The 23332-nt window shown below is 40.5% G+C and overlaps 1 protein-coding gene and 1 long non-coding RNA gene across 3 annotated transcripts in view; one reads left to right on the top strand and one right to left on the bottom strand.

Moving 5' to 3' along the window:
• Positions 1-270: 270 nt before the first annotated feature.
• Positions 271-21679, bottom strand: LOC108706586. The gene is made up of 3 exons (XR_001934113.2): positions 21590-21679; positions 953-1105; positions 271-486 (listed from the first exon to the last, which is right to left on the bottom strand). It is a non-coding gene; the product is annotated as an uncharacterized LOC108706586 (long non-coding RNA).
• fryl.S (FRY like transcription coactivator S homeolog) overlaps positions 21356-23332 on the top strand; it is a 221815-nt gene continuing 219838 nt past the window's right edge. For both annotated transcript variants that reach the window (XM_041579467.1, XM_041579464.1), the window contains exon 1: positions 21356-21577. The gene's annotated coding sequence lies outside the window, so the exon portion shown is untranslated. The remainder of the gene's footprint in view (positions 21578-23332) is intronic.

Here is a 23332-nt window from a genome sequence, read left to right as displayed (position 1 = left end):
CCAACATTGCTAGCCCTGACCATCTGCCTGTATCTGGACTCTGAGACTGTTAACCCCTTGCCTTTATCTTCCTATTTGACTACCTATTTACCTACTGTACTAGTGCCTTCTGTCCTGCTAAAAGCTGGAGGTCTTTTGCAGCCCCTAATATCTCAAATTAAGTTTAATGGAGGGTAATTTACCATGCACACATAAATTACAGTTCATTTTAAAAAGTAAGTTTTAATATGCTGAAAATATAGACATCACCTTAAATTACCGTACCGTGTCCATTAATTGCATGGTCTGTGATCATAGAATAAACTGCCATTACATTGACAATGTAATAATCCTTTTTAATACCAGATATACTGACAACATTTGCGTCAATAAATGGTTTATTCATTTTCAGGGAAAGACGAGAATCAATTGGGAGGGGGGAGTGACAATAGTTCCTTGCAAGGTGCATTTAATCTTCCCACACGTCTCCATACTTGTTTGTCTTTGCTGGAAAAAGGCAAGAACAAAAACAAGAGTTACAAGTGACATACCGCATGGCCACATCTATAATTCCAGGCACATAAAGATTTTTAAATATTTAGCTTTTTCCTTAAATATGTTATAGGGATAAAAACCCACAAGAATAATCCAAAGACATTGGTATGATCGTGCTAAAAATTATTTTTTCCCTACAAAATGGTTTCTCAGCCATTTACAGATGGGAATCACCTTTGTGATATAATACGGCTCATTTATAAAAACTGAGTAAATTTGAACCCTGGGTAGTAACCCATGGCGGCCAATTTGAATTTGGCTTCCATTGTTCAAACTGGAGCTGGCTTGACAAAAGCTAACCAATGATTGGTTGCTGTGGGTTACTGCTCATGTGCATATTTGCCTACGGTTTATAAATGAGCCCCACGGTTATGTAGAGGGTTAGCTCTTTTTCCTAGTGGGAGACTGCACACAGTACCTTCTTTTCTAGTTGCTTTGTCTTGTGAGGATCTCGAAGGAAAGTCTGCTCTTTGGGTCACAGCCATCTCATAGGTCTCTCTGTTCTGGCTTCTGAATTCATCATAAGTCATGGGTTTACGTTTCGGAGTATCGTCAATAAGTGCGGCAGGCTCTGGATAACAAAACCACACAAAAAGATTTACAAAGGATGATGGGAGCTGTTTGGAAAGGATCTACTTCTTTGTCCATTCAGGTAATTTCTTTTTGTTTCACTTTTTGCTGCAAGACCTATTCGTCTGGACCGAAGTGCCAGCTCCTTTGGAATGATTATTATTATTATTAACATGTATTTATATAGCGCCAACATATTGCGTAGCACTGTTTACTGTTTACTGATTACTCTCTCAATTAACATGCACAATGGATCTGTTTCTAATCGTCCCCTAGCAGTATTATCACTTGTATTTTATAGATATTACAAGTGTATAGCCAAGGGTAGTGTATAAATATGCGCCTAATTAAAGGGGAACTCCACACAAACGTAACTTAAGCTTTTTGAAAAGTAAACATAATTTCAAGCAACTTTGCAATATATATGAATTAAAAAAATGCAGACTTTTCATGATTTTTAATGGTTTGGAACAGTTCCCTAAACCTAGTCCCCTGCTCTCCTGATAATCTGTCTGACTACTTTTATGAGCTGGCTGACTACTGTTACTTTGTATCAACAGCCTAAACCTGCATCCTCTAAGCCCCACAATTCCCTGCACATGTGATTTCATGAGGAAAGGAACATCACAGTGCAATGCATTGTGGGTTATGTAGTTCCTGCATGCTGTCTGTAAGCTGTGGAGTTGTTAAAATTTGTAACATACAAATTGTAAAGTAACATCAGTGTTTATTCCCTCCTTCCCTGCCAGGATTTCAAATAATGCAGAAAAAGAAGAACTGTTAAACAACTGGATTTCAGCATAGAAAATGGCATTTATTCCTACTTTTTGAAGAAAGAGTAATGGGGTTTCTGTGTTATGTGGGCCACTTTATCAAATTTTGGTTTAGAAGCCGGAGTTTCCCTTTAAATAATACATTCATGCAGTGCTGTATAACTAAAGTGCAGTGTCATGATTTAATAAATCTAGAAGCTTCCATCAGTCCTTGTGACTAGCAAATGGCCACCTCCAAGTACTTAGTTAAACCCATCTACCAACTTCACCAGGATACAGCACACTTAGGGGCAAATTCACTAAGTAGCAAAAATGTGCTAGCGACACCTTTGCCGTACTTCACCGCACTTCGCCAGGGCGCCGCTAATTCACTAAAATCCGAAGTTGCGCTCAGGGAGGCGAATGGTATCGAATTTGCGCAAGCGTTAATTCGTCAAGCAAAGCAAAGTTACGCTAGCGATGCCTAATTTGCATAAGGCGCCAAGTTAAACTTGAATGGACGTATATGTAGCAGCAAATACATTACACTACACAAGCCCGGGAAACCTTCATAAAATAAAATAGAGTTGTTATATTGCCTTATACATGTGCCCACTGTATAGTTTATGTGCCATATGTTAGGAAATGTAGGGGGGAAGGAGGGTACCCCCCAAAAAAATTATGATCTTTTTCAGCTTATCACCCTTAAAAAAAGGAAAAAACGCCAGCGTTTTTTGGGACTTACAAAAAATTTCAACTATTTTTGAAGCAATCCCTATCTATTCTATTGCACTTCTCCTGGTCTGAGGTGGTGAAGGCAAGTCTGGCGCAAGAGTTAACGTTCAGTAAAATGCGCAAGTTAGTGAATTAGCGTAGTTACATTGACCCTTCGCCAAAGTGCAACTTCGCCTGACGTAAGGGTGCGAAGTAGCGCTAGAGAAGGTCCACTTCGCTGGTGAATTTGCGCTAACGTTAGGTGCTTCGCGCTTTAGTGAATTTGCCCCTTAGCCTTTATGGGATGCAACTCTTTAAAGTACCAGTAACACCAAAAAAATTAAAGTGTTTTAAAGTAATAAAAATATAATGCAGTGTTGCCCTGCACTGGTAAAAATACTGTGTTTGCTTCAGAAACACTACAATTGTTTATATAAATAAACTGCTGTGTAGCAATGGGGGCAGCCATTCAAAGGAGAAAAGGCTCAGGTTATACAGCAGATAAGCTCTGTAGAACATAATGTTATCCGTTATCCACTATTTAACCTGTGCCATATAGCAGTACCGTAACTAGAGGGGGGCTGGCCCTGGTGCGTGATATGCAGCTGGGCCCTTGCCCCCCCCCCCGTACGGCCCTGGCCCGCTCACACCCCCTGCTCCCCCGGTAGTTCCGTCACTGCCATATAGCCTTTTTTCAATTGCTGCCATTGCTACACAGCAGCTTGTTTATATGAACTATAGTAGTGTTTCTGAAGCAGACACATCAGTTTTACCAGTGCTGGGCAAAAGTACATGATATTTTCATTACTTTAAGGGTCTAGCGACACGAGCAGCGACAAATCTCCTCTTCTTCATGGCGACAATCTCCCAGAACTGCTTTCCCCCTACCCTCCGCCAGCTAAAATGAAAATCGACTGGGGGAAGGCACACGTTTCGCTTTGTTTTCCGAAGTCGCCCGAAGTTTCCTCGAGATTTGTCGCTTGAGCAACCTTGAGCAACGTCATCTGAAATCCCAGAAGGAGAAGATTCACCAAGAGAAGTGCTGAAAGGGACAGTGTCTGAGGTGGAGTCATACTGACTGGATGGAGGTTCAACCACATCTGATGCAAAAGCACCAGCAGAGGAGCCAGTTGTGGGGCGTACATCAGAAAATTCAGAAGTGCCAGCTGCATACCTGGAATTTATAACGAGCAACATTCAAACAAAGACTAAAGTTTAACCACCTAAAATCTATGGATGAGCATAGCGGATGCCTGTATGTGTGAGAGCTCCCCATGGTCACTATAATACAATCTACAGTTATTTCAACACATTCATACAGAAATAAGCCTTTATTTTGGTTTGTGTCATCATTGGGTTACAGCTGTCTTTATTTGTGGTTCACTGGTTATGGCAATGACAAAATGATTCAGTGATTAGCCAGGAATCCCTTGCCTCTAATTCAGCAGAGCTTAGCACTATACAAGAGAGAATGTGACCTGCATTCTACCCTACAGCTATTATTGGCATTCAGCAGTTACCAGCCGGCTTTTACTAAATCACAATTCCCAAACAGCAGGGCCGTCTATATAGAGACCCACTGGCCTGACTTCTGTGCCTCCCAGTCTGTTCATGGACTATACACACAGACTTCTTTGTATGACATCATAAATATTAATATAATCCAAGCCTGAAACATGTTGTGTAACAAATACAATAATAGCAGTGTGAATAAAAAAGTAAATTGAGCTCAAAATCCTTATAATAGCTTTTATTTCCATACACACAAATGCATTGGGAACACTGCACATTCTATTCCAAATCAAAACACGAAGAAAAAATTGATCAAATGTGTGTTATTCCTTTACAGAAAGTGAAGAAAGGGGAATATTAGACTGTTCCAAAAAATAGTAGTGTCTGCATTCTTTATAAACTCAAACATTCACTGTATAAACTGAAAAATGTTTGAAGATTTTGCTTTTTCACTGAACTAATATTTAGTTGTATAAACAGTGTTTCTGAGAACTGCCGCACCAAATTCTGGCACCTGTTACATTCCACAATTCTTCTGCATTTCTTGGTTTTGCCTCATAAACTGCATTTTTGATGTCACCCCACAAGTTTTCTATTGGATTAAGGTCTGGGGATTGGGCTGGTCACTCCATAACATCAATCTTTTTGGTCTGGAACCAAGATGTTGCTCATTTACTGGTGTGTTTGGGGTCGTTGTTGAACCCCCCATTTCAAGGCCATTTCCTCTTCGGCATAAGGCAACATGACCTCTTCATGTATTGAAACTGATCCATGATCCGTGTATGTGATAAATAGGCCCAACACCATAGTGTGAGAAACATCCCCATATCATTAAGCTTGTGCCACCATGCTTCACTGTTTTCACACTGTAATGTGACTTGAATTCAGTGTTTGGGGGTCGTCTGACAAAATGTCTGAGTCTGAGGCCCCTAGACCCAAAAAGAACAATTATGCTTTCATCAGTCAACAAAATGTTGCTCCATTTCTCTTTAGGCCAGTCGATGTGTTCTTTGGCAAATTGTAAGCTCTTCAGCACATCTTTTATTCAACAATGGGACTTTGCAGGGGCTTCTTGCCGATAGCATGGCTTCACATAGGCGTCTTCTAATTGTAACTTTACACCCTTTTGATCTTCCAGGAGCTGATCATTGGCTGAGTCTTTGCCATTTTGGCTATTCTTCTATTCATTCCAATGGTAGTTTTCCGTTTTCTTCCACATCTTTTAGGTTTCAGTTTTAAAGCATTTGAGATAATTTTAGCCGAGCAGCCTATCATTTTCTGCACTTCTTTTTATGTTTTCCATTTTTCAATCAACTTTTTAATCAAAGTATGCTGTTCTTCTGAACAATGTCTGGAATGAGCCATTTTACTCAGATTTTACTCAGAGGGAAATGCACTATAACCAGCATTAACAATATTTGCTGCCTTCCATCCTTAAAACAGGTGTCAATTACGGCCCTAATTTTTAACAGAATTAATGACTTCACTAATTGAACTCCACACTGCTATTATTTTGTATTAATGATTCAATTACAGAGAATCAGCAGCATGCATGTATGTCATGACTGTTGGTTTTCTATTTCTCTACTACACCTACTAGTAAATTATTTGGCAAAAACAGTGATTGATCAGATAAGTGATGTCAGACCTCAATTATTTTCTGAACACAACTGTATATGTGAAAGATTTCAACTTTAAATTTCAAGAATGAACAGCAAGTGGTGATTTGCAGTCTTATAGGCTCAGGAAAGATGTCAGTGTGCTATGCAGATGCAGGTCGTGAAGCCATATTAGATGACCTACACGTAGTTATGATGAAGTATAAGGAGAGCTCAATCCAGAGACAGTTAGAAAGTAGGAGTTCAGATAAATACAGCAAGATTGGGAGTCCCCAAATTAACCAGAAGATACTTCAATAGTAATGTCCATGCAGCATGTGTCACAGGAGATCCCTGGACATTAGCAGAGGTGTTGGCATGGAATTTGTCTGGAAGCAAGAATTCTGGCCCAGGGTTTAAGGTAAGCAGCTATAATTACTTGGGGGGGGGGGTAACTTATTGGCAACTGTCAGTGAATTTGAGTTGACTTGTCCTTTAGGGCAGGACTACATGACGCGCTTCATCCGACAGTTGGATCAATGTAGTTGTAACATGCGATTTCTCCTTCACTTCCTTTCTATGTAAAACATCCGACATGTCGCATGCGTTTTGTCGCATTGCGACGTGTCGGGTCCAAGTGCGTCATGTAGTCCTGCCCTTAAGGGATAAGACAAAAATATAAAGGTTATGGTACATAAGGTTCTTTTTCCACCAGCATATATCAGCATTATGTTTAATGGGAATGAATGCATGGCACAACGAGTATTTTCTCCAGGTGCTAGGTGCAGTTTGTGGGGTTTCTCAGTGGCTGTGGGATAATGAATGGTGTGTCATGAGTCTAAGGGCAGAGACAAACGTGGAGATTTGGGGAGATTAGTCGTCCGGAGACAAATCGCCTCTTCTGCGGGTGACTAATCTCCCTGAACTGCCTCCCCACCATTTAGAATTGAAATCCCCGTCGGGGTGGCACTCGGAGAACTTTATTTTCTGAAGTTGCCTCACGAGGAAACTTGGGGCGACTTCGGAAAACGAGGCGACTAAATCTCCCCGAATCTCCATATGTGTCTTTGCCCCAAAGGTGCCTTCCCAGTGAATATAAAATGGTTTAGACAAAGAGGAGATGAACGTTACAAAACCATATGAACAAAAGGCTTATGCTATAACAGAAAGCAATGCTTCCTTACATGTAGGTCAGAGGCCAAAGCTTTGAAGATAATGGGCAGATTTGAGACAGATGAAAGGGAGCAATTGACACATACATTAAACTAAAGCCTGTATGTTTATACTCATCTCTCTCACAGTACAGTTCAAAAGGCAGTTTCTCATCTGCCTGATATTCTTGTGAATTGCTCTACTTAAAAGGTCATTTGTCTTTACATCATATTGTATTAAGACAATACACCCCAAAATAGTGTCTTTTAAAGGGGATCCGTCACCCAAATATAGTATTCAAAATCCTATTTTATCACATTAGTCAAGCAAAATGAACTTTAATTACACTATATGAATTATTTGAATCTTGTTTCCTTCAGTCTGGGAATTCATAATTACAGCAAGCAGGCAGGAGCCATTGTGTGGACACTGTTATTAAGGCAAGTCTTGTATCATCTCAGAATCTTGTTTGCGCACACAATTAAACAATGAAGAGAACGGGGAATGTGGGGAGAGCAGTGACATCTAGGAAGTAGATAGGTGTTCAATATTGTGCATGCAACTTCAAGTCTGGCCAAATGATTAAAACAAATATCCAGAATGCTTGGGACCTGGTGTTTTCCGATAAGCATCCATAACTGGATTGCCATACCTTAAAAAAAAAGGTTAAAAACTAAAGGGAAACTATCCCGAAAATGAAAATACTGAAATAAGAAACTTTCTAAATACAATCAATTAAATATTCTGTACCTGTTTCTGAAATAATCAAATTTATGCTCACTATTCCTCTCTCAACATCGGTTTCTCCTCATTCTGTCTTCATACAGCAGTTGGGTGTCAGATATTCATTGACCGTTAGATCCAACATATCGTATGGGGGGGGCTTTCTTTGAATTAGAGCTCATTCAAATAACTGATTCCAGTAGAAATCTAACAAAATAACTGCCTTTTACACAAATTCTGCATGTAGAGAGACATGTTGTCTGGTGATTTTAATAGAGTGAGCTCTAATACATCTTCTAGGCAAAAGGAGCCCCCCTATATATAAGATATATTGGATGTAACTGTCAATGAATATCTGACACGAAGACAGAATGAAGAGAAACAGATGCTGAGAGAGAAATAGTGATGATGAACTTGATTATTTCAGAAACAGTACAGAATATTTAATTGATTATATTTAGTAAACTTCGTATTTCAGTATGCGGAAGCTTATATTACATTTTCATTTTCGCGATAATTCCCCTTTAAATAAACCCAATAGGAATGTTTTACCCCCAGTATGGATTTATGAAACTACCATCAAATACAAGGTGTACTCTTTATTATAACAGAGAAACATGAAATCATTTTCTTTACATGTGAATTATTTGATAAAAATGAAGTATATTGGAGATGGGCAACCCATAATTTAGAGCTTTCAGGTTTCTGGATAACAGATCCCATATCTGTACTATGCAAATGGTTAAGGGAAAAAAAGGTGAAAGCTTGCATGGCCCTGTCTCTTCCTGGCAAAACCAAAGGCCTGCTGATCCGGTAAGCCGTTTAATGCAACAACTTTTTTTAAAAGTTCCAGATTTCATTATGAATATGTTGGCAATAGGGATAGAAAATGGAGAAGACTGTTATCAAATAATAATTTACATTCTAATAGGACTTGCAGCGGGAAAACAAAAATACAGTGAGTTCTTTTACTTAGCCGGAGTAGTATCTCTGAGGATACACTTTTATTCACATTGTATTGATTGGTGGGGGAATTATAAATTATTGCTTGTTTATGCTAAATAAAAAGCATTTAAAGTTATTCTTAAAGCATGAATAATGGATGTGTATTAAAGCACTGGTAACTTGAAGTAATTTAATGAATGGACTATTTATTGAGGGATTCATTATGCAACACTGTATACAGATTTCTATATTTGCTTTATAGCTCGTCTAAGCACTGGTTTGAGGCATTTATTGTCTTATGATAGTTAAGGTTGAGGGTGATGTAATAATTAACAAATATTTAGCAAATTGATTTATTATATATAAACTTCATTTTGGCAGGGGCTGTCTAGACCATTTGCTTCATTATGGAAAACAAAGTTCAGTTATATACGCCCCTCCTTTGAGTAATTGAGTATTTTCCACAATTATATCTGGACATTTCTGTCGCTTGTACCTCCATTTATATTTTATTTGCCATATAGCTTGGCACAGAAGATTATCCACAGTTGGGGAATTAGGAGCATAAACAAATGCTTACAGAGAAATATGGGAGCTCCAACTTAATATCAACTGCACATACATTGAGATGGGCTACATGGTCTCATATTTTACAGTCTAGTTATGGGTGATGGAACAGAACTGCCCTATTATACGTTATATTAAAGCACTGCATATCTTGACAGCGCTATATAAATAAATGATGATGATTATCAAAAACACGGTGCAATAAGTCAGAGTGTAGGGGATTTAATTACAGTCATTTTTGCGCTTGCAACTGAAATTCCTTGTTTTTTTCATGGCAGAGTCCAGGGTTTCAGTACATTTCAATTTATAAACACAGGCAATTTTTTTAATTCATAAAACAAAGTGTGCTAGAAACAGAAAATGTGACAGTATTAATTACAAGAGCATTAAGGACAAATATTTTGGTGTGATAGTATCCCTATAAAAAAACTGGGTAAATAGATAGGTTGTTCAAAATATATATTTTTAATATAGTTAGTTAGCCAAAAATGTAATGTATAAAGGTTGGAGTGACTGGATGTCTAACATAATAGCCAGAACTCTACTTCCTGCTTTGCAGCTCTCTTGCTTTCCATTGATTGGTTACCAGGCAGTAACCAATCAGTGACTTGAGGGGGGAGGCACATGGGTCATATCTGTTGCTTTTGAATCTGAGCTGAATGCTGAGGATCAATTGCAAATTCACTGAACATTTATGTCCCATGTGGCCCCACCTTAAAGTCGCTATCTATTATTTTATTATTGTTAACACATTTGTATAGCCTGTTTACCCAGTTTTTATTTTTACACTGAAATTTTTTTTTATAAGCAAGAAAAGCAGTACACATCCTCCTTAGAAATTATATTTTTCTTTTAAAAATAAATGTAAAAAATTACAAACTAGTACAAATATTTCAGTACTAAGCTTAAGTCTGGTTTGGTCCCTTGTAAGTCTGCTTTGGTCCCTTACTCACTGATTGTCAGGTGAATGAGTATAACAGAGTGTTTCACTCACAAATGCAGGGTTTTACTTTTAAGATGTTATTATTTTTACTGGAATCTGTCCCTATAAGAAGGATTTAGGTTCAAATTATTTTCCCTCTGGCAGTATAAAATATCAGACAATAACAGATTTTACCAAATGCTTGCCTAGTGATCATAAACAGCATTTTTCTATTCACGGAGAACGACTCTGCTGTGGCAACTAATACAGGTATGGGATCTTGTATCCAGAATGCTTGGGACTTGGGGTTTTCTGGTTAAGGAGTGTTACCATATTTTGGATCTCAAAACCTTAAATATGCTAAAAAAAACATTTAAACATTAAATAAATCCAATAGGATTTCTTTGCCTCCAATAAAGATTCATTATAGGGGTTATTTATCAAAATTTAATGAAAACGACTCTGACCAAAGCAGCACTGATTTTTTCCACTTATTTATAAATACATTTTCCTGTAAATTTTTAGTTTGGGGAAAAAAACTCGATAAAATCGTGAAAAAATTGCAAATTCAGATTTGTCACCAAAAACTGCAACTTTTTCCGATTTATATCTATTGCATTATTATTGAACGAAACCCAGCGCAGATCAGGATATCTATGTGATTTCTCCCATTGACTTCTACATGGACTGGGCAGGTCTGAGTTGGAGTACTTGTTTATTCTGACTTTTAACACCCTCTGGGTTTAATAAATCCCGAAAAATTCTTTTTTTTCCACTACTTGTTTTGTATGCCAATAGGCAAAGAAGGGACATCCCGCACAATAGGCCATGTCCTCTCGCAGTCTATTTATAAAGATATTTATAAAGATAAACCCTGATTAAATATAATTTGTAGTGGAGACCATGATGCTGGCTGAACTTGAGTACAAACTGTTACAGGGAGTTGGAACAGACAGTTGTTGCTTTGTACAGAACAAGTGCAGGCCTTGCATTCTAGGATCAAAGTGAAGTGCATGTAAGAGGATGGAGGTCTCCTGTGAGACAGCACATTGTTGTGTGATGCGCTGAAATTGCTATGAGTCCAGGTCACAAATGGAATGACATCAGCATAGCAAGCAATCAGCAGGGACCAGGCAAACAATGGATCTTCCTGTTGCCTTCTTCAAAGTGCCTTAGGGTTAACCCTTCAAGGTCCCAGATACTTCTAAAAGGAACTGTTCACCTTTAAATGAACATTTAGTATAATGTAGGCAGTGAAATTCTGAGACAACATGCAATAATTCAAAAACTATAAAAAAAAGAAAAGAAGGCTAATTGAAAAGTTGCATAGAATTAGTCATTCTATAGCATACTAGAAGTTAACTTAAATACCAGTAATACCAAAAGAATGTTTTGAAGTAATGAGAATTAAATGTTCTGCACTGGTACAACCACTGTATTTGCTTTAGATACACTACTATAGTTTATATAAACAAGCTGCTGTGTAGCCATGGAGGCAGCCATTCAAAGCTGAAAAAGGAGAAAAGGCTACAGGATACACACAGCGCCGATTCTTGCCTAAGGGCCGCCTGAGGCGGCTCCTGCAATGCCGCCCCCCCTCGCCGACTTACCTGTCGGGGGGGAGGCAGGAACACTAATGCGAGAGAGCGCAATTGCGCTGTCTCGCATTAGTAAAGCCGAATTTCCGGGTTAAAAAATGGAAATTCGGCTCTTAAATGTACCAGGAGCGGATTTTTGCCGCCCCTGGAAACCTCTCCGGCATTGCCGCCTGAGGCGAGCGTCTCAGCTCGCCTCATTGTCGGCGCGCCCCTGGATACACAGCAGATAACAGATAAACTCTGTAGTATACAATGGGATTCTTCAGAACTTTTCTGTTATGTATTGTGTTTCCTGTGGTTGAATGGCTGTGTAAGGGAAGGATGGGTCCCATCCTCCCAACCCCTCCCTGCCTCCCAGCAGGGAGGGAAAGCCAGGCACGGTCCAGCCGGAGGATCTGCTTTGATCCTCCAAGCCGGCGGCGGCGAACAGACGCCGGCGCGCATTCACGCACGCGCGCATTCGCACTCTCGCGCGCACGCGCGGTGACGTCATATCACCGCGCCGGCCCATGTGTTAGAGTGGTGCGTGCCAGAGGAGGGGCATGTGTGCATGCTGCTGGGCGGACTGTGCAGGGTTTAAAAGGGCCGGTGCAGCTGCACTCTCTCTCTTCTTCTTGTGTGGAGCGCCCGGAGGACATCACCCCCCTGGACAACGAGCATTTAAACCTGGCTGAGTATATCAACCCCTACTATCCCACCAACGAATCCCATTAACCCCTACTGCTCAAACCCCTACTATCCCACCAACAAATCCCATTAACCCCTACTGCTCAAACCCCTGCTATCCCACCAACGATCCCACTAACCCCTATTCACACCCCTATTATCCCACCAACGAAAACCCTTACTGATACCACCAATTCCCTATCCCCTGTACCCCAACTTGTTTCACCCTTTTGTTGGTTTAGGGAAAGTTTAGCACCAGGAAGGGCGGGCAATTATAACGTGTGTGATTGTGTATGTGTAGTTAGATTGTGGGTGAATTTTGGGGATTGTTAGTGTAAATGAGGATTGTTTTATTTAGTTGTTTTATGTTGTGTAATTGGTATATCTGCATTAGAGGTAGTTGCTGTTTTTATTGTTGAGTGTCGTATTAAATACATATTGTGTTATTTGTAACTTCTGTGTTGTGTTTGTTATTATGTAATTAGAGTAGTAAGAGCACGCAGATAGTTAGTACAGTACAGTATACTGTATAGCGTACATAGTGAAAGGTCAATTAAGAGTAGTTCTTTAAGGAATAAATAGGCGGAGTTATCAACCAATGATATCGCCTATGTATGAATAATAAGTATTAAACATCTGCATAAACAGCGATAACGAACACACCCCCTTTACAGGCTGCCCCCATGGCTACACAGCAGCTTGTTTATATAAACTAAAGTAGAGTATCTGAAGCAAATACACCAGTTTTACCAGTGCAGGGCAACAGTACCAGGGCCGAAACTAGGGGTAGGCAGAGTAGGCGGCTGCCTAGGGTACCATCATTGAGGGGCGCACTTTAAAAAGTATTTCCTTTTTTTTTTCCGTTTTATTTTTTTGGTTGTTTTTTTTTATTTCCCACGGCCACCTCCCTCTCAGGGCCTCACCTCCCCATCACCTTTTCCCTCTTGCGGCAACTTAGTACAGTCTTAAGAGTGCAGCGCATCTTGCCTATGCACGTCGTCAATGACATCACTGACGCGGCAGAGGTGTCGACCTAGCGCGTTGGTGTGGTGTCTCAGGCTCAGTGCTCGCCTCGCAGCCTTGTACAGTCACTCCACACAGTATGATTTGAATTGGATTCTGTACTGCTTTCTGCTGCTGACAATGAGCCAGGTAAAGATTTGGGGCCATATTTTTTAATGTTGCTGCTGGGCTGGCACAGGTAGATACTTGGGGGGGTGAGGGGTGGCGTGGGATTATGATCTGATTTATTGTTGGCTGCTGCTGGCACAAGTAAAGATTGGGGCAGGGGGGCAGTATGATGTTCGCCAGCCAGGCACAGGGGGCAGTATGATGGATGGCACTGGCACTGGTACGGGGGGTAGTATGATGGATGGCTGCTGGCACAGAGGGCAGTATGATGGATGGCATTGGCACAGGAGGCAGTATGATGAATGGCTGCTGGCACTGGCACAGGGAGCAGTTTGATGGATGGCACTGGCACAGGGGCAGTATGATGGATGGCACTGGCACAGGGGCAGTATGATGGATGGCACTGGCACAGGGGCAGTATGATGGATGGCACTGGCACAGGGGCAGTATGAAGGATGGCTGCTTGCACAGGGGGCAGTATGATGAATGCTGGGTTTGTTCGTCAGCCAGGCACAGGGGGCAGTATGATGGATGGCTGCTGGCACTGGCACAGGGGGTAGTATGATGGATGGCTGCTGGCATAGGGGGCAGTATGATGGATGGCACTGGCACAGGGGCAGTATGATTGATGGCTGCTGGCACAGGGGGCAATATAATGGATGGCACTGGCGCAGGGGGCAGTATTATGTATGGCACTGGCACAGGGGCAGTATGATGGATGGCACTGGCACAGGAGGCAGTATGATGGATGGCTGGTGGCACAGGGGCAGTATGATGGATGGCTGCTGGCACAGGGGCAGTATGATGGATGGCACTGGCACAGGGGCAGTATGATGGCTGGCTACTGGCACTGGCACAGGGGCAGTATGATGGCTGGCTACTGGCACTGGCACAGGTACAGGGGGCAAGAAAAATAAAGGCAAGAAAAAATTGCACTTAAATTTACTTCTAAATATTTTACACTATTTATTATCTTTTTCTAGAAAGTTTAATGTGTTTACATATGTAGGTTAAATATTTTTTGTGTTTTTGCCACACAACATGAGCACTTTTCATATTTGTACAGTTGAATGTATAAGTAGTAGTATTTCACTATTCTTATAGGAGTTATGTTAAAAGTAAAATGTTGTGGACATTCCAGTATCGGTGTTAAGTGGAGCACTTTGTTTAACAGGATCAAATTATCCGACTGTTCTGTTTTTTCTGAAATTTACCTTATTTTTGTTAACATTACATATTTATATAAATGAAACGTTTAATTCATTAATGTGTTGTACACTTTCTTGCTTTCTTTATTTAAATATTGTCATGGTTAGTTGGGAAATGTTAATACTCGATGGGGGGGGGGGGGCGCTAATTGAAGCTCTTGCCTAGGGTGCCTACCTTGGCTCGGCCCTGAACTTCACAATATATTGTCATTCCACTAACACACTTTCATTTTTTGATGTTACTGTTCTTTTAAAGGTGATAAGGGGAGTATCAGGCCAGAACAAGGCAATATTAATCTACTAAAAGCAAGATGATGGGAACCTGGAAGGAAGAGGGAAGTAGGAAGAGGCAGCAGTCATGACCTAGAAGGGAGGGTCTGGGGTCTGGACTGCAGGACCTGCAGGAAGACAAATTTATCAGCAGTTAAGAGGTTCTACCATGGCTCAATCTTAAAGGGGTGGTTCACCTTTTATTAGTTAAAACAGTATTTTATTAGTACTGTTTTCATTGCAAAATTCTAATAGCTTTGGTCTAGAAACCCATTAATTAGATTTCATCAAACTAGTGCCGTTAGAATTGTGAAAGCAAACATCTGATTGGTTGCTGTGAGTTACTGGACAGAAGTAAATTTGAAATCTGAAAGTTATCCTTTATATAGGAAGTAACACATAAATGATCTCTTCTGATGCCTAACTGCTTTTCACCTGTAATGTAGAATGTAGAAAATTACTGATAAAGTAATTTCCAAGAAGCCCCTGTATACCTGGCTTTTATTTCAACTTCATTATTAACTACAGAAAGAGGGAGCAGTAAAATTGGAATATTTTAACAGCAAAGGGATAAATATAATCAACAAAATGGTATCTAGGCTCCCTAGTGATGGTTTATCAACATTTTCACAGCACGCTGGGCATTTTTACAGATCCAGCTCAACAAAAATGTGGGTTTGGTAAAAGTCTTCCAAATCCTACAGCATTCCTATATCTTACATTATTCACATTTTGATCCCTTCTAATTATACTCTGTGCCAGCCCTTTGTGTCATCTTATAAACCTTTAAGCAACCAATGGTTCTATCCCAGAAGAAAATCCTTGGCATTGGGAGCCTTGAATTAGCCATGTCACTAGAGCTTAATTGTTGTTGTGTACTGTGGAGGTCATATTGATTTAACTGGGTAATTTTATAGAAGAACAAATATAGTTTATAACGTCTTTCCTTTCATATGCCTGTAAACAGGTGACTTTTCAAGGTTGTACAAATTATTGTGCTAAAGGATGAGAAAGGTTTAAAAAATATTTTATCTCCTTTTATATACAGAAGTGTCGCAGTCCAAAAGCTGTAGAAAGCTGCAAAGTGTCTAAAATCTTTCAGGTAGCCATGAAAAATAACCTGTAATTGTTTTAGTCAAAACATATACCCCCACATGTAATAAAATGCACTAAGTTTGCCCAGGAGCAGTAACCAGTAGCAACCAATAAGATGTTTGCTTTTAAACATGTGACCAGGAAATTCTACCTGCTGATTGGTTGCTATAGGTTACTGCCCCATGGCAAACTTTGTGCCTTTAATTACATTACCCCAATAGTATCTTTTTATGCTGGAAATGTTATTATTAATGATCTAGAAGGGGAACCAATATCGGCATGTAATACATTTTATAGCATTCTGCTTATCTGATTAGGAAAGAAGTGACAAAGGTCAAAATTATATGAAATAGAGGCCTGTTTACTTGTCACCTATAATGGTGATGAATGTATTCTAAGAAATGTGTTGTGGAAGAAGATTGTATTTTATGTACAGGAAGTACCCGGGTTTCAAACAACTGACTTACATACAACTCACACTTACAAATGGAGGTTATTACAGTCATATACTATGGTTTGCTTGGCCTTTAATAACATTTAGCTTTAATAAAACACCTGCCTCAACCCCTTCTGGTGTGTATTGTCTAGTGCGGAGCATGGAAAGGTATAAATCAATACTATGTTAAGACAAACATCTGTCTTAGCTCTCTATAATTCAACTTATAGAGAGCCTATCTTGAATGTAACCTGGGGATTGCATGTACATCCAATATGGGTGGGTCCAACTGAGGTTATGAGAATACTAAAGAGAAAACTAATGGGGTTTTTTGTTCTACAATGAATATATCTGATTTGTGAATACACATTATATACAGATAGGGAGATAGATGATAGATAGATCCCATCTTCCCACACCACATATCGGTCGCATCCCCCCACTGCTTCTGAATTTTTTTTTTACATCTTTCCTCCCGCTCGCTCCATTAGGCAGATGCCTCTCATTTATTTCCTATACTGTTCCAGTGCTGGGAATAAATACAGTGCCATGGAATATGACACTGCAATTGCAGGCTGGGTATGTAACCCTTAAAGGAGAAATACACCCAGTCGGCGCCAAAACCCTCCCCCCCTCCCCTGTGTTGCTTCCCCTCCCTCCTCCCCCCTGGCCTACCTGTCCCGGTGGGCAAATGCCCCTAACTTGTTACTTACCCTTCTGCGCAGGTCCAGTCTTTCAATCGATCTTCTTCCTGCTTTGACAGGCGCATGCGCAGTAGGAGCATTTCACGATACGGATCTACTGCGTGACTTTTGGCGCATGCGCAGTAGATCCGTACCGGCTAAATGCTCCTACTGCGCATGTGCCAAAACGCCGGTCAAAGCAGGAAGAAGATTGCGTGGAAGAAGATGGTGCCTGTGAACTCCGTGGACTGGACCTGCGCAGAAGGGTAAGTAACAAGTATGGGGCATTTGCCCAGCGGGACAGGTAGGCCAGGGGGGAGGAGGGAGGGGGGGCAACACAGGGGAGGGGGGGAGGGTTTTTGCGCCGACTGGGTTTCCTTCTCCTTTAAAACATGGCAGTGGTTTGTTCTATCTGAAGACTTTTGTCTATCATTATTGAAGACTAGAGATAAACATTATCTATGAAGATACTCATTGTCTTTGATTCATAGGGTGATAGTCCAGTTTCCTCTGGCAGCATTGTAAACTGAATGCTCTTGCACTGGCAGCTATAAACCTGAAAATCACCAGCTCGGAGGATTTTTTACAGTTGAGTAGTGCCAGCAGGGAGGCAGAGGTTATTGACTTGGGTCACCAGGGGCTGCCTTGAAAAGTGTTCTCAATTGCATTTTAACTTTTAAGTGTTCTCAATTGCATTGACTTTTAACTTCCCTTGTACTTTAGCATTTTTTATGCCACCTAACACAACTACTCCTCGGTTCCCATGGATTAACATAGAATTTACATCTCCTGAAACTTTAATGTCAGTGACTTAGATTCCATGCACTTGGCAGGTGCAAAAAAAGGTACACGTTTATTTCAAGCATTGTTGAAACACCTGCTCGTTTTAGTCTATATTAACTGCCCATATGCAAAGGTAATGGATTTGGCAGGTGAAGATTTGCCATAAAGAAGGTAATTATTTATCTTTTTCTCTGGAACTTTTTATCTGTATCTTGGCGGTAAAGCAAGAGATAAACCCCAACCTGTTCTGTGCAGGTCCTCACTCCAATATCACAAACATTATGATAACAGTATGAACTCATGTGCACCTGTGTCATGTAAATGTTATTTCCTGGCTTATCTCACTGGGTACTTCCTCAATACAAAATACGGTAGTCAAGGAAGTGCTCTAGTACTGCTTGGAAGCACAAAGCAACTTCTTTTGGCTTCTGAAACAAGCAAATGCCAAAATAATATTATTTGGAAAAACAAATAATAAGATCCAAGAACAAAAAACTTCGAAAGTGTATTTCTAAAGAAACCCGAAGCTGCGTAAAGACCCGAAGCACCAAAGACTCAAAGCCACGAATGGAGCCGAAGCCGATGAAAGACCCAAAGTTGAAGATCTAAAGCTGCTAAAAGACCTGAAGCCACGAAAGGAGTCAAAGCTAAAGCCACGAAAGGAGCCTAAGGTAAGTTCCACTAAACGCCAATGTGGTTTTTTGTTTTTTTTAAACCCCTGGCCACCAATATTATTTTAATACTATATAGGCCCCTGGCGCCAATTTTTTTTTTAACTTATGGGGGGGCCCTGGCCATCAATTGTTTTTTTTTTTAACTTGTGGGGGGGCCTTACCAGTAAAGTTTTTTTTTAAAAAAAAAAACTTTTATGGGGGGCCCTGGAGCCAATGTTTTTTTTAATTTATAGGGAGGCCCTGGCCATTGGTTGTTTTTTTTAACTTGTGGGGGGGGCTGACCAGTAATGTTTTTTTAAAAAAAACCTTTTATGGGGGGCCTGGCACCAGTGTTTTTTGTTTTAACTTATAGGGGTTCCTGACCAACAATGGCTTTTTGTAACTTATGTGTGGGGGAGTTTACCGTGATTTCTGATGGCGGCCCTGGGTCTAGTACTGCCTAAGCTGATTGGCAGAGCCACTGGTACAGTCCCACCCTGAGCCAACAAATAGTCTAGGGTAAAATGGATCTAGTTGACACAAGCAGCTTTTTTTTAGATCTAGTTGACACAAGCAGCTTTTCAATATGGTGATCTGAATGATTATTTGCAATGCGGAATGTAGAACAATTTAGAGGAGTTTCAAAAATGAATTAAACATCTGAGTAGAGTCGCAGCGCGCTGACATTTACATCAGACACAGAGGCTCATAGAAATGCTGGGAAGTTTGTGCCAGTAGAATCTACAGCAGCCAATTAGCAACTAGTTTACTACAGACAGTTGCAGGCAGAAAGCTGAAAGCAAACATTTAAAGGGGCCTTTAAGGTAACTTTTATTATGTTATAGAACGGCCAATTCTAAGCAATTGGTTTTCATTGGTTTCTTTCTTAATAGTTTTAAAGTTATTTGCCATTTTCTTTTGACTCTTTGCAGCTTGCAAATGGGCGTCGCTGACTCTCTTCTAAAAAAACAAATGATCTGTAAGGCTACAAATATATTGTTATTGTTACTTTTTTATTACTGATCCTTCTATTCAGGCCTCTCCTATTAATATTCCAGTCTTTTATTCGAATCAATGCCTGGTTGCTAGGGTAATTTGGACCCTAGTTACCAGATTGGTTAAGATGCAAACTGGCGAGCTGCTGAATAAAAGGCTTAATAACTCAAAAACCACAAATAGTAAAAGATGAAAACCAATTTCAAATTGTCTCAGAATATCCCTCTCTACATCATACTAAAAGTTATTTCAAAGGTGAACCACCCCTTTAATTGGTTAATTTATAGGTGACTGCATATTGCCCAGTTGCCCTGTAAGTAGAATATATTGAGCCCCAGCACAATATCTATTACACCCTAAGCCCTACCCTGTGAATATCAAATTACTCAGTTCTTTAAAGGGGTGGTTCACCTTTTGGTTAACTTTTAGTATGTTATAGACTGGCCAATTCTGAGCAACTTTTCCATTGGTCTTCATTATTTATTTTTTAAAGTCTTTGATTTATTCGCCTTCTTATTCTGATTCTTTCCAGCTTTCAAATAGGGGTCACTGACCCCATCTGAAACCCAAATGCTTTTTAAGGCCACAAATGTATTGTTATTGCTACTTTTAATTCCTCATCTTTCTATTCAGGCCTCTCCTATTCATATGCCAGTCTCTTATTTAAATCAATGCATGGTTGCTAGTGTAAATAGGACCCCAGCAACCAGACTGTTGAAACAGAAAACTGGAGAGCTGCTGAATAAAAAGCTAAATAACTCAAATATCACTCTCTACATCATACTAATAGTTAACTTAAAGGGATACTGTCATGGGAAAACATTTTTTTTTCAAAATGAATCAGTTAATAGTGCTGCTCCAGCAGAATTCTGCACTGAAATCCATTTCTCAAAAGAGCAAACAGATTTTTTTATATTCAATTTTGAAATCTGACATGGGGCTAGACATATTGTCAATTTCCCAGCTGCCCCAAGTCATGTGACTTGTGCTCTGATAAACTTCAATCACTCTTTACTGCTGTACTGCAAGTTGGAGTGATATCACCCCCCTCCCTTCCCCCCCAGCAGCCAAACAAAAGAACAATGGGAAGGTAACCAGAAAGCAGCTCCCTAACACAAGATAACAGCTGCCTGGTAGATCTAAGAACAACACTCAATAGTAAAAACCCATGTCCCACTGAGACACATTCAGTTACATTGAGAAGGAAAAACAGCAGCCTGCCAGAAAGCATTTCTCTCCTAAAGTGCAGGCACAAGTCGCATGACCAGGGGCAGCTGGGAAATTGACAATATGTCTAGCCCCATGTCAGATTTCAAAATTGAATATAAAAAAATCTGTTTGCTCTTTTGAGAAATGGATTTCAGTGCAGAAGTCTCCTGGAGTAGCACTATTAACTGATGCTTTTTGAAAAAAACATGTTTTCCGATGACATTACCCCTTTAAAGGTGAACAATCCCTTTAACATCCTTACTACCCTTTCATCCAACAACAGCATTGACTTTACTGGAGAACCCAGACAGCTGCCTGTCCATAACAAAACAAGGGCTGGGACTATATATCTGATTGACAAATTAAGCAGCCAATAGTTAAAGGGGTGTGAGGAATATTATGCAAGAAATCACGCCTTCCCCATCGCGGGGCGGTTCCCATAAGATGCGAGTTCAGCCAATAAGCCAAAAACGATGAGATACGTCACTTTTTGATTGACAAGGCTCATACAATCTCTACAACCCACAGTGAGCGCAGAATGTAGGCGGGGATATAAACGTTAGCCAATGAAAATATCCCGTGGGTCTGTTCCGCCCGCCTATAGCTACAGCGCCGCCAATCATAGCGCTAGAAAGGCTGTGGCTTTGTAACTGTGTAACGTCGCGCAGCTAAGGGAAGAGAAAGAACAGAGAGGGGGAGAGAAACAGACAGCGGGGAAGGGTGAGAATCTATATTGTGCTGCTGGGATCTGGCCTGCATGGAGACAACGCTAACAGGATTGTCTTTGAATCGCACGCGATAGAAGGGAGTTGGAATCCGCGACAGACAGGACCGGGAGTAGAGCTGCTGTATCTGGCTTGGTAGGTACTTACAGCTGAGATTGTGGAGGAGGGGGGCAATAATCGTGTTGTTCTCCAGTACATTGTGCTGTTCGGATCCTCAACCTGCTGCATCTCCCCACCTCTTGCTTGCACTACAACTCCCGGCATCCCTTGCAAGTAGCCTCTGTGTGGGGGAGGATGCTGGGAACTGCAAAACAGCTGCTGCAGGGCGACAACGTGAAAACGCGTCTTGTCTTGCCCATGTGGGGGTTTCTACAGCTAGTATAGCCCAGCTTTAACCTTAAGAGCTTGCACTCTGATTCATTACTTCTTGTGCACAAACTAAACTTATTCGTGAGCTCACCTGTGGCTTGTATCAGTGTAATCTCTATCTAGTCAGTACATGCACTCATTGTGAATGGTTGGAATTGTGCATGATGCAAAAGCAGAAGTGCATTTATATATATATATTTATATATATATGATGATAATTTGCAGAAGTGTGTTTGTACATACACTGTACACATGTGCCCTTCCTGCCTCACGCATTTCATCATTGAACACTTTATTATTCTTCTTATTATTTTTGCACTCCGGCTTGTGTAAAGGGCACTTATTATTTAAAAAAAAAAAAAAAGTGTTGCACGCTCAAAACAGACAATACGTTTCAATGTAAGATCAGGTGGTGCTGATAATGTGCACTCATTGACGTGAATTAAACGGGGTCTCTGTTTCTGCTATTCCAAGTTTACAGACTGTAAGCTCCTTGCTTCAGGAGTATTAATGTGTTGGTGCTGCACAAACCGTCTGGATAATCATTTAAAGTTGTGGGTTATACTTTTAATGTATGACTGAAGGATACTGGTACAAATCCAATGTGCAAACGCTTTGCCTCCGTGGATCTGTCACTTGTAATGGGAGCAGTATGTGGGCACCAGGGGTTGGTAGTAGACAGGCTGTCACATCACTATAAAGGCACGAGGGTGTGAGCAGGGTGGCACGCTTGTGATCATATTAATTCTGGTGGATTGCTGCCGTAGGCAATGAGATGTGAGCAAGTCATCAGTGATGCGAGGCATTAACCTTATTCCAGGGTTAATACTTCTTTAGAATTAGTATAGGTGTCCGGATACACTCCTGGAATGAATTTAAGCTCATGCAGTATGTGCAGTTTAGGACTGGCCCACAGGGATCCCAGGAAAACTCCCGGTGGGCCCAGATGTCAGTGGGCCCTCTTGCTTCTAACATTTGGCCTATATCATGGCCATTTCCCTATTTATTTTGAGGAAAACAGAGGCTTAATAATGGAACAAGAGTATAGTAAGTAGATATAATTTAAAAAGGACTTTTTTTATACAGTTTTTTTATATCTGGTCGACGGGTCTACTTTAAGTGAGTAGAGGAGGAATAATAGTTTGGCATGTGGGCCCACGGTCTAAGGTTTTCTGGTGGGCCCCTGGCATCCCAGTCCGACACTGAGTATGTGGATATAATTGTAAACTCCCACAGAAGCATAATGCAATGTTTGTGTGTACAGAGTTGTCTTTAGGCATCCAAGTAGTAGTTCCACACAAAGTGGGGCCTTACAGCTGTTCTAGCCTGTACTGAAAGACAAGAGGGTGTTATTCTGGAGGTTATTGAAGTCCAATTTTTTTTTTTCTCATTGGCCTTTTAAAGGGGAAAAACAAATTTTTATTTTTTTTGTGGGAAAAAAACCTTTGAATTTTTCATGATTTATTAAACCCCATGGGAGTCCAAATTAAGAAGTACTCCAACTCAGATCTGCCGAGTTCA

The sequence above is a fragment of the Xenopus laevis genome, chromosome 1S, assembly GCF_017654675.1.
Source record: "Xenopus laevis strain J_2021 chromosome 1S, Xenopus_laevis_v10.1, whole genome shotgun sequence".
In the NCBI taxonomy this organism is placed as follows: domain Eukaryota; kingdom Metazoa; phylum Chordata; class Amphibia; order Anura; family Pipidae; genus Xenopus; species Xenopus laevis.
This window is presented reverse-complemented; position numbering and strand designations above follow the sequence as displayed.